Source organism: Dreissena polymorpha, chromosome 16 (genome assembly GCF_020536995.1).
Source record: "Dreissena polymorpha isolate Duluth1 chromosome 16, UMN_Dpol_1.0, whole genome shotgun sequence".
Lineage (NCBI taxonomy): Eukaryota > Metazoa > Mollusca > Bivalvia > Myida > Dreissenidae > Dreissena > Dreissena polymorpha.
Genome location: NC_068370.1, coordinates 49962421 through 49975181, shown reverse-complemented (window position 1 = coordinate 49975181; position 12761 = coordinate 49962421). Strand labels below are relative to the sequence as shown.

Sequence of the window (12761 nt, the reverse complement as noted above, 5' to 3'; positions counted from 1 at the left end):
ATGATAAGTCATTTACGCCATCGGGATTATTTATTTTAAGTCAATATGTTTTTGGAATCTTAAGGCACTCATTGAAAAATACACCACTACATAAATAAATATCTAGGTCAATTGTGATTCTGTCAAGCAATGATTATCATATCAATTATTATCTCCAGAGTTATTCTTTTTTTGTTGCACTTATCATAATCTAACCATCTGCATTATTTTTGCCAAACAGGTGGTTTTGCAATCTGAGCACCACAATCATCAATATTTTTGTGTGGATATAAAGATGTTATAAAAATGTAGGATTTAAAACCTTCAGTTTTATTGTGCTGTACTTGTTTAGGAGATGTGTAATACCAACTGGCTACTTCTGTTTTCAGAACTAAAAGGCACAGAAGGATTTTATTAATATTTTGTTGAGTTCTCAGATTAATCGAGCCCAAAGCACTTCCTGCTACAAAACATATTTTCGAGCAACAACACATATTGATAATATCCATTTTAATGCCGTGCGGGTCTTTACAGTGGAGTGATCGAGTCACACAGATATGTTTGCCGCACTCCATGAATCAGAAGTCTGCGTCTCACGACTAGTCTTGATAAGCTGAATCATGGGCCTGTCGCAACATTGTGGGATGCTTTTTCATGACCATACATTTGGCAGTCTGGAAATAAAGTAAAAGTCATTCATACTTAGCTTAAAAAACAACAACATTTGTTTGCAATAAGAAAAGCATATATTCACTAGATTAAGTGTTCACAAAAAATACTATTTCTGAAAATAAAATTGCAAGAACGATAGTTTTACAGTGAAAAGAATTCATGTTTTATGCATCATAAATATACAATCACATGAAGACACTGAAAAACAACTTTTCATACAAAATAATATAATGGAGCAAAGAGAATGCTATTTTTCATTATATGACACATTAATAAATTAAAATATGAGTAATCTTCTTGTTTAACCTTTTTTCAGGGTTATTTGACAAAAGTGGGACTCTATAACACAGTTTGATATTACATATGAAATATCGTGTCCTTTATAAATTAAAAGAAAATGCAAGGCTCTAAAAACCAATGCACCAACAGAAAGGTACGATGATTATATTCTACATTCTCCCATTATTTTGTTGAATAAACGTTAATGCAAATCTTTACTAAGCAAACTATAGCTTTGTCACAGACGTGACAAATACCCCCACATGCCGCATTGACACAGACTATTTTGAATGCTGTCTTCACAAAACAAGAGAATCAAATTTATGGCGATTTTTAAGAATGATAATGCCATTATCATTTATGGCCATTTCGACCTTTGAACTCTTGAATTCTTTAGCATGACATGCAGTCCAAATTTATGGCCATTTTTTTTACTTTTGAACTCCAAGTGTGACCTAGACCTTGGAGTCATCAACATAATTCTTTCGCATGACACATCGTCAATCACTGTGAACAAATGAACCATGTATTTTTAAAATCTCACAATAAATGACATAGTTATGGCTCGAACAAGATCATTTATGGCCAATTTTGACCTTTGAACTCACAGTGTGACCTTGACGTTGCAGATATAGACTTAATTCTTTTGCGCGACACACCGTCCAATAATGGTGAACAAATGTGCCAAATGATTTTAAAATCTCACAAGAACAACATAGTTATGGCCTGGACAAGCTCATTTATGGCCTTTTTTAACCTTTGAACTCAAAGTGTGACCTTGATCTTGGAGTTATCGACGTAATTCTTTCGCGCCACACACCGTCCAATGATGGTGAACAAATGTGCCAAATGATTTTAAAATCTCACAATGAATGACATAGTTATTGCCCAGACAAGCTCATTTATGGCCATTTTTAATCTTTGAACTCAAAGTGTGACCTTGACCTTCGAGATATTGAAGTAATTCTTTCGCGCGACACACCGTCACATGATGGTGAACAAATTTGCCAAATGATTTTAAAATCTCACAATAAATGATAAAGTTATGGCCCGGACAAGCATTTGACCCTTGAACTCCAAGTGTGACATTGATCTTGGAGATATCAACTTACTTTTTCACGCAACACACCGTTCCATGATGGTGAACAAATGTACCAAGTTATTTAAAAATCTAACGATTAATGACATAGTTATGGTCCGGACAAACTTTCGGTTTAAAACACACTAAGTGACCTCGTGACCTAGTTTTTGACCCAGCATGACCCATATTCAAACTTGGCCTAAACATCATCAAGATACAACTTGTGACCAAGTTTGGTGAAGATCGGATGAAATTTCGGGACAGACCGACAAACCGACCGACAGTACGACAAAGTGACTCCTATATAGAAATATAAAGCTAATTTATTACCATCAATGCAAACACTCCACAGCTGTTTCCATGGCGCTGTTTGTTGCAAGGTGGCGCTTTGAACTCTGAACTGAATTTTTTCCAAGCCATCGTTCACAATTTGCGCTCGTTGACACATGAACTGGCTGCAACAAATATTTTGTTGGTAAAAATCAACAAAAATCATGTGCCTATATACTTAAGTGGTACTTTATCTATACCAAATTGTTTTGGTAATCAGTTTTCAAACATATATATATATATATATGTGAATCTCTTAACACATTATTGGAAACACATAAGTGTGAGAGATAGGACACAATAATAAATAAGAATGAACTAAGAAAGCAAGCTTAAATTTATATATAGCCTATCATTTTTAAAGTGTTGGTGGTCATAACAATTTAATATTTAAGATAAAGATCCAAATATAGAAAACAAATAAGATTTACAAAGTTTTTTGAATATCTTGTTTGGTATATTGCCTGATGAATGATAACTGGAACTGGCCAAAAAAGCTCCCTAAATGTGACCTTTGATCTCTTGTTAACGCATGCGCTGCAGCTTCTCTACATGGAGAACATATGTGGTAAGCTATATTAAAAATGGCATATTCAATTATCGAATCACAGTTTGGATAAGCTCAGAGACACACATAAAATGCACATACACCAGCTGCTACTGTGACTGCTATATCAAGCAGGTAAGACAAACAAGATGCGTTTGTGAAACACAATGTCCCCCTATATGACGTTTGACCTTGAAGGATGACCTTGACCTTAACCCTTCACCACTCAAAATGTGCAGCTCCATGAGATACACATGCATTTAAAATATAAAATTGCTAGCTTCAATATTGCAGAAGTGACATTACATGAGCAATTTTGACCATATATTTGACCTTGAAGGATGACCTTGACCTTGACCTTTCACCACTCAAAATGTGCAGCTCCATGAGATACACATGCATGCCAAATATCAAGTTGCTATCTTCAATATTGCAAAAGTATTCATAAAATAAGCGATTTGGGCCACATATATTTGACCTCTGACCTTGAAGAATGACCTTGACCTTTCACCACTCAAAATTTGCAGCTCCATGAGATACACATGCATGCCAAATATCAAGTTGCTATCTTCAATATTGCAAAAGTACTCATAAAATGAGCGATTTTGGCCACATATATTTGACCTCTGACCTTGAAGGATGACCTTAACTTTGACCTTTCACCACTCAAAATGTGCAGCTCCATGAGATACATATGCATGCCAAATATCAAGTTGCTATCTTCAATATTGCAAAAGTTATTGCAAATGTTAAAGTTGGCGCAAACAGACCAACCAACCAACAGACAGGGCAAAAAGAATATGTCCCCCACTACTATAGTGGGGGACATAAAAATGAATTACAGCTTTGAACCTTACCAGAACAAATCGAACAATGCCTTGTTGTTACCACCCAACGAGTCGTAAATGGTTACAGTCCTGGACATAACACTTGCAAACAGCAAAACCCAGTGATTGTTGCCTTTACATTGTGGCAGCATAAGTAGATCATACATATTGAAGTCCACCTACAAAATGTGAAATTATAATGTACCTTAAACAATGTATACATTACTAAACAGTGAGAAATTTGCTCAAATTACTTCAAAGAAGTATAGTGGCATGCTAGAATCAAGTACAGTTTAAGTTAACAATAAAACAAAAGATTGTCAGGCAATATGGTACTCCTGGAACAACTTTGTAGAGGTCATCATTTGAAAAGAACATGTAGAATTTATGAAGAACCACCACTTTTACATAAAAATTCATGTCATGTAAAACGAAGACTTTGGCATTCATATCTCACAGACATATCAAGTCATTACCACTGCCACCTTCATCAACATAATTATTGGACACATAGAGAACTACTATATCTCACTACATACAAAATGTGGTAGCCCTAGATCCTACAGTTAAGGACAAGGACGCACGCAGGCACGGACGGACGCAAGCATGACGGACACAGGACTATGACATACGCCTCGCTGGCCTTTGGCCAGTGGAGCTAAAAATCAATTAAGGAAGGGAGGGAGCACCCCTCACTAACCCAACCATAAAGGCCCCTGGGCATCTGAAATATGACCACAAGCACTAATAATCATATAATAATGATAAAACCCGGTCACCACTACAATTGTTATGATTGCGAGATATAATGTAAACATTTGCATTACAGGTCAATCTTTTTTCTTCAAGCCCAACACAAAATAACAATGCAAAATTAAAGTTTTAAAGGTTTTCAATGGGTACAAATAGGGTATTTATCTGGACATTGGAAACGTTGAAATACATGAAAATATCATCAAACAACTTAAATGTATTTCATTGTTAAAATATGTTTTTCTTGATTTTTCTCCAAACTTTACACAAATATGGGTGATTTCAAAAATATAAACTAGAAATGGCGCGGTTGAGGCCGACGTGTATCCCCACGCCGCATGTTTGACCCAGGGCTCCCCCAGGGTTGGTAATGGTTTTATGCATAGTTGAGATTGAACGTATTGTCATAAGAGAAGTTCGGTATCAATTAGATGTGAATCGGTGTAGAAATGAAGATATTATAGTAAAAGGCAATTTTGGGTGGGCGTGGCCTATGTGGGCGGGTGCCCCAGGGTTGGTTATGGGGCCATGCATAGTTGAGATTAACCATAATGTCATAAGAGAGGTTCAGTATCAATTTGAAGTGAATCGGTGTAGAAATGAAGAAATTATAGTAAAAGGCAATTTTGGGTGGGCGTGGTCTATGTGGGCGTGGCCAATGTGGGCGGGGCACCCCAGGGTTGGTAATGGGGCCATGTATAGTTGAGATTATCCGTATTGCCATAAGAGAGCTTCAGTATCAATTTGAAGACATTCGGTGTAGTCTCCGGTGCACTCAAAATATGCAGCTCCATGAGATACACATGCATGCCAAATATCAAGTTGCTATCTTGAATATTGCAAAAGTTATGACCAAGGTTAAAGTTTTGGGACACACACACATACAATGACAGACAGGCCAAAAACAATATACCCCCGATCTTTTGATCCAGGGGCATAAAAATGAGTAAAAATCTCTGACCCGGCCCCACCCCAACCCACATAACTTTTGACCCAGGGGTCAGATCAAAATTCCAAATAGTGCAGGGTCGCACATATGCTCATAGCTACCATGTGTGTAAGTTTCAAGGTTCTAGTGCTTATAGTGTAGGAGGAGAAAGTGGCCAGGACGGACAGAAGACGGAGATAACCACAATATCCCCACTTTTTCTCCGAAAAGCGTGGGGATATTGAAGCCTAAATGAAAAAATTTCTCAAATTTTAGATGTTAAGTTATGGCAACAGTTTTGTTTGTATTGCATAGGGAAAGGGTTCAAGTTTTATAAATGAGTAGGGCCGTTCTGTCAGATGTAATCACTTTTTCACAACAAAAGATGTTAACCAAATGTTTTGAATTTTTTTTTATAAATGTACATGTCTTTTGCACTTAATAAAATCCCATTAAAACATGTTATCAATATTTTGTGTGTTTTGTCAACATGCAGTATGTTCTTAAGCAAAATTTAAATACAAAATCAGAAGTGTTCTAAAAAAAAAATATGGAAAAATTAAATTTTCATGTTTTTTAACACATATTTTTCAAAACTATACTCCTAAAAGTTTTTTACCTGGCCTCAAAGCAGTGTATCTTAAAGGAAAAACTCAGATTTATCAAAATATAGGATGACCTTCAAATATATGTGAAGTTTTTTTTTATTATATAAGAAAATCTGCAAAAACTAGCTTTTGCCAAAACTGTATACAATTTTCAAACATGTGTACACTTGGGACACTTACATGACTTTTGTATACAAGTTAAATAAGCAAACCATTCAACATATATAAATACTTTTTAAATTTGTATTACATTTGACTATACAAATTAATGTTTCCCCAAATAATGTTCTGTGTCCGTTTGATGATTTAAGGTTGATGTTTAGAGATTTAAGGTTATTTGTACTTGACAACTTTAGTTATCATTTATTCTAAGAAATACCCAAACAGTCAGTAATATAGAATACAAATTAAATTTGCATAAAATATTCTTATAAAATTATAAGATAAGTTACAGGGAACTTGAATTGTTTGCTGAAACGATCTAGCATGATTTTAGGCCAAATCTGTACACTTGGGACATTTTCAAAATGGATGAAAATCTGAAGAAAAATAGCATAACTTTTATATGTATTTCATTTGAGGTATTTTTGTGGCCCTAAATATGTTTATAACCGATGGGATATCAGAGGCATAAGGAATCTCCATAATTATGCAGTCTGTCATAGATCTGTATTTTCAATAAAACAACACATATATTTCACAAATTGTAGATACATTTGACCTGGTTTTAAATATTTTTCACATAGTTGTATATATTTTACTTTGGTTTCATAATTTATCTTGTTCTATATAATAAAGATCTATTATAAATTGCTCTCTATATGCTGGAGATCTATATGCTGGGCATTGTTCTCTATACAAATGGGTAGCATACCTTGTTCTCTACATATCAAATGATGTTCTCTACATATTAAACATTGTTCTCTATGGCATTGACCTTGATCTTTAAATATAAGACATTATGCCTCTTCTATATGTTGGAATTTGATATATATATAAGACATTGCTCTCTATACTTGAAGTTGATCTAATATTGTGTTCTCTATATATTGGACGCTTTTCTATAAATATTGAACATGGTTCTGTATACAAATACATGTTTATATTTTTTCATAACAGTTGACCTCGTTTTCTATAATATGTGTCTTGTTCTGATAAAACTGGGCTAAATTCATGTGCGTAAAGTGTCGTCCCAGATAAACCTTTGCAGTCCGCACCGGCTTATCAGGGACGACACTTTCCGCTTAAACTTGATTTTTGGTAAGAAGGGACTTCCTTCAAACTAAAAATACCATAAAAGCGGAAAGTCTCGGCTCTGATTAGCCTGTGCAGTCTGCACAGGCTAATCAGGGACGAGACTTTACGCACATGAATTAAGCCCAGTTTTCTCAGAACAAGACACATATAATTCACTGTTCTATATTTAGATCTTGCTCTCTATATATTAAACATTATATTCTCTATATATCGGACCTTGTTCTTTATAAATTAGACCTTGTTCTTTTTATACTTTATACATTAAACACGATGTCCTCTTACTTGACCTTCCTCTGTAATACAATATATCCTCTATATATTTTGGTAATGTGTCATTAAAAATGAATGAAATAATAATAAGTGCTGTACCGTTGTTTATCGAAGGTTTTAACATGGTTTTTAGTTTAGATGTGTAGGAATTGTACCACAAGGGTGACAGTCTGCGTGGTTTAATTATAAGTGTCTGAAAGACTTTTTCATCCATCATATTTGACATTTGACCATGTTCAACTTTTATATTGGCTTTTTTTCAGTTGCTTTTGAATGCTTTATTAAATCAAAATTTAATCATTAATTCCGCTATAATGTAAGTTTGTTTTCACTTTCTTGAGGTTTATAAGAAAAACATTCATTTTGTGTCCCAAGTGTACATGTACAACATTTAATAACCAACTTCAGGCTAACATTGAAGATAATTGGAGAAACATTTTGATTAAAATTGACATTAATTTGAGAAGAGGAAACGTGTTTTTGTAATAATGTTATGGTAAAGTCAAATATAATTCCCACACATTATCATTTATATGCTTATATTTTTCTTCTGAAGACAAAATATGGAGACATACCCATATAATAAGAGTAGTTAACCCCCAGAGTGAAGACAACACCTTTTTCTCTTGGAGATTACATCTTCTGTGTACTTCTTTCCAGAAAATTAGTGCCTTTGTTTATTTTTTAAAAGCTATCACCTGTCCATCAAACATGATAAAAAATTCGTACACTTGGTACAATGCAATATTTGTCTTGCAAAAAAAGTTCACAAGGTTTTGGCATCAAATTTTCAGTACATCTAGTGATAAGCATTAATGGTTTGAAGAAAATGATGTAAAACCTTGAAAATTCTATCTTATGAAAAATTTAAAATAACTTTCTTGCAAAATGTACACTTGTGACAGGGACAAATTCTGACCACATTTAGTATTCAGCTGTTCAAAATTTACATGAACAAATAATTGTATAAATACCTGTACAAATGTGTAGAAAAAACATGTGACAGGTTAAAAGGACACTTTTTGCCTATAAATATTGAAGCACTTTATGATCCCATCTCTTAATATACATGAAGAGAGTTGAAAATTGTGGCACAAAATTGACAAGAACATCATTGCTTTGAACACTTGCTACAAAAGATATCAACCTAAGTAAGAAGCATTGTTTTATTTTTCTTAAAGCATATGAATTTTTATATTCATTAAATGATGGCAATACCTAATATTTCTGAAAGTTTTATTGAAGTATAGAATTGAAAATTGCCTTTTACATAAAATGTCACGCAAAACCAGTACACTTGGGGCAATTTTAAGGATATTTTTCAATATATTTTGTTAATGAAGAAAGTTATTGAGAAGAATTTTCACATTTAAGTTAATCACATGGAAACACTTCTGTAAGATAGAAAAAGAACTCAAACATGCTTAATGGTAAGAAAATAAATGCATGTTTTATTTAGGCTTCATTAATTTTTAAATCACCCATAGGATATGATGCGGCATTTGTCTTTACGGAATATAAAAAAAATCAATCATTTTTACCCGTAAGTTGGCGCTGTAATAAATTTGCTATTCTGTGTGCTCTTTTACCAAGCTTGATTAGGAATTTTTGAAAACGCGTCATGGAGATTTTCTTTCACCATTAAAAATAATAGTTCACGGATTCAAACCATAATTCCTGATTAATATGTTGCTACAGTGGAATCCTGTTCTTAGCATACCATGTCAGCCAAAATTATGCTAATAACAGGAATATGCTATTAACCGGAACACACATTTTAGCATAAATATAGCAACTGGGGGCATACAATAAGTCAAATCTGTTAATAATTGATCGTCAAAGTGAAATTTAAATTCAACATTGTATATGATTGATGTTTAAGATAACTATTTATCAAATGGAATTGTATTCTTAGGTATTTGCATTTGCATTTGAGCATATTTTTGCAAATTTAAAGCATATTTTCTTGGCATTCTGAGAATGTTCTATGCTATAAAGACTTTAAGTGAATTCTGAATATTGGGGTTAAAAATTATGCTATTAATAGAAGAAAAATACATTAAAATTTAAGAATTAATCTGTGCTTTGACATTCTATATGCTAATAACAGAAATATGCTATTATCAGGTATGTTAATAAGCGGAATCCAGAAATTATCCTTCAGTCTGACAGAATTTCGTAGCCTGTCAGACCAAACATCTGACAGATTATTTTACATTTTGCGGTGTCTGACTTGGCTTCTCACTTTTGAGTACATGATGCTAAATGTTTTAGATTCAACACTAGTTTCCTCAACCTCAGGACACCAGAGCTCCTGTGATGCAAATATACTTAAAGAAATAATTTTTTTTCCTGCAAATTGTGTTTAGTTCCTCACTTCTTGTAAAAAAAAAAAACCTGTTACCCTCCGATTGACTGTCAATTTAAAAAGCAAACTTCAATACATATTCCTGTTTGTATTCTTGTATGAAAATGTCCACAACATATGGGCGTAGTTATATGGGGACTGAATATTCAAATACTGGTTCTAGGCCCAGGAAACGGACTCGAAAGCATTTAAAATAAGTAGGAATTACTTTCTATGCAATCGAGCTAAAATAAATAGGTTTAAACTAATATTCAAATACATGTAGGTTAAGAAGTACAGTAAATGACATGACAAAATGCTGTTAGAACATATCATCATTCTTAATTCTAAACCAGCTATACATGACATTATTCTTAAGAGGGGCATTTCAGAATAAAGATAAAAAGATACAAACGATTCGCAATAGAAAAATTATTTACTGCAAATATTTTTTATCGAAATTATTTCCGTCAAGACATGTTGTACAATAGCATGCCATGGTTAAAATGAGTGTGTAATACAATGCCTAAACTCTTTCTGCAAAGTTTGGGAAGTCTGCTTAAGGGACATTTAAATGGAAGGACAGATGAAAGGTAACTCATTATAGTGCCACCAATGTAATTATTATGCAATTTTTTCGCAGTTCAGAGCTGAAAATAACATCCCAGATTTTAATTATGCACTGCCAAGTTATTCAATAAATAGTAAATTGTAAACATTTTAATTATGAAAAATTAAACAACTTGTAATTCAGACACAACTCACATTTTACCTGTTGTTAGCTTTGAACAAGCTTATTGGCCTCGGTGAAAAATAATTTACACTGAAGTTGAGAAAAGTCCTCGCGAACTCAGTGCCCCAGATAATTATTTGGGAAATAGGGTTTTCAACCATTGATTTTGAAAAATAGGGTGATTCCATTCTTCATATAGGGTAAAATGAGTAATAAAAATGCATACCTTAAAATAATTGCTGATTTACTTCCGTTGACGCTGCACACTTGTATTGATTCAATAGAACTGTAAACTATCATCATAAATTTTAAAAAACTGATGTTTCGTAATATGTTTAATCCTTGAAACTGTCCATGATATAAACTTTAAAAAATGTCGACAATTTCTAACTTCTTTTATACTTTTGACAGGTTTGTTAAGTCACAGACTTTCCATCATGTTTTTTGGATGTCAACTCATTTGCTGTATACACAGTTTTTAACAAAATCGATAACACAAATGATTCGGCACTGATTGCCTCTTGCTTTCTTGATTCGAAAAAGTTTGCGATCGGCTGATATTTTGGCAACAATCTCGGACGTCTATCGACCTCTCTTAGCTATTTTTATTTCGCATTGTAATAGAAACTGAAAGTACAGACGCTTTACAAATACATGCACAATGAGCGACGAATTAGGTCAGATTGAAAACGCATAGCGTTTGAATAACTAATTACTATGACCGTTTGCTGAGCTTGCTGAATGTAAGCGTCACCGCATTACGATAACAATTCCAAAGAGAAAATAACTAAAATGAGCAAAGCATTTTTAATCGAAGTTTTGTATTGTTAATTTGACGAATTTGCGTAAAAGTCAAATTGGTTGCGTTTTCAATACTCATGATATTGTATTTCTTTGCATTTTTAAACATTTTAATAGGGTGAAAGACGCAGATACGCAGCTTATCTGGGGCACTGAGAACTGGTTAACAGACATAATATTTTGGATAATTGTAAAAGTTAGGACAGCAGATATACATGTATGGGGAGAACGAGAAACGTAAACAATGTTAACCAGAAAGGCACAATCACAGGCAATCGGCACCTGTGTCGGAAGCAATTATTAAGAATCATTAAGAAAGTAAATCGATAGACACAGAGAACCTACACTTGCGCACCCATTGAGCAATTCTTATCAGTCATCGTCGTGATTTTCGCAAAAGTTTTAACAGCCGTTAGACATTTATGGTCGATTTTCTTATTAAGCGAATGGCAACAATTTTTTGATCGACTAGTTTGCAGACAAAATATAAAGCACTTACCGCGTGTCACTGTTAAACTTTAAACAGGTCGTCACATAAACTTGCAGAAGATGTGAAAAAGGCACCATAATGGTGGCAGCCATTTTTTCAAAACAAACCAGTTTCGCACCATGTGGCAAATATAACAAGAGCTCTGATTGGCTAATGCCATAATCTAAAAATAAATGCTGGTCGAGCAGGATTTTTCTGCTCGAGCAGAAAAAATGCTGGTCGAGCAGTAAATTTGCTGCTCGAGCAGCATTTTGCTGGTCGAGCAGCATTTAAATGCTGCTCAAGCAGCATTTTTTCCTGCTCGAGCAGAAGTTAAAGTTTCGACCCCTTTGGTATCCCATACATAAATGCATTTTCCCGCGCAGTGCTGGAACCGAATTTCGAAGGCCTTTGCAAACAGTTTGGATCCTGATGAGACGCCACAAAACATGGCGTCTCATCAGGATCCAAACTGTTTGCTATTCTGATAGTATTTTTTGAAAAAAAAATCAAAGAAAATGCTAATTTAAGAAATTCAGCAGACGACATTTTAGCAGACGACAAATTTCCCAGCATGCAAAGGGTTAATGCATTCTCCCGCGCAGCCTTGAAACAATTGTAATTGATTGATAAAAACTGTAATCTGGGACTGGCTCTTAACTTGGAGAAATCGAGTACAGATTGAACAAGCGCAAAACAGCGCACGAACCATGCACAAAAATATTGTCGATTTCGTTATCATCATCATCATCATCATCATCATCATCATCATCATCATCATCATCATCATCATCATCATCATCATCATCGTCGTCGTCGTCATCGTCGTCGTCGTCCTCCTCCTCCGCATCCTCCTCCTCCTCATCATCATCGTCATCAT

General features: G+C 34.2%; 1 long non-coding RNA gene across 3 annotated transcripts; it reads right to left on the bottom strand.

Moving 5' to 3' along the window:
- Window positions 1-283: 283 nt before the first annotated feature.
- On the bottom strand, window positions 284-12225 carry LOC127862443 (uncharacterized). Of its 3 annotated transcripts, none has more exons than XR_008040616.1 (4): window positions 11912-12225; window positions 3746-3894; window positions 2342-2466; window positions 284-653 (listed from the first exon to the last, which is right to left on the bottom strand). It is a non-coding gene; the product is annotated as an uncharacterized LOC127862443 (long non-coding RNA). The 3 variants fall into 3 exon arrangements; XR_008040617.1 differs by lacking the exon at window positions 11912-12225 and adding an exon at window positions 10838-10992; XR_008040618.1 differs by lacking the exon at window positions 11912-12225 and adding an exon at window positions 8107-9828.
- Between the last annotated feature and the right edge of the window lie 536 nt (window positions 12226-12761).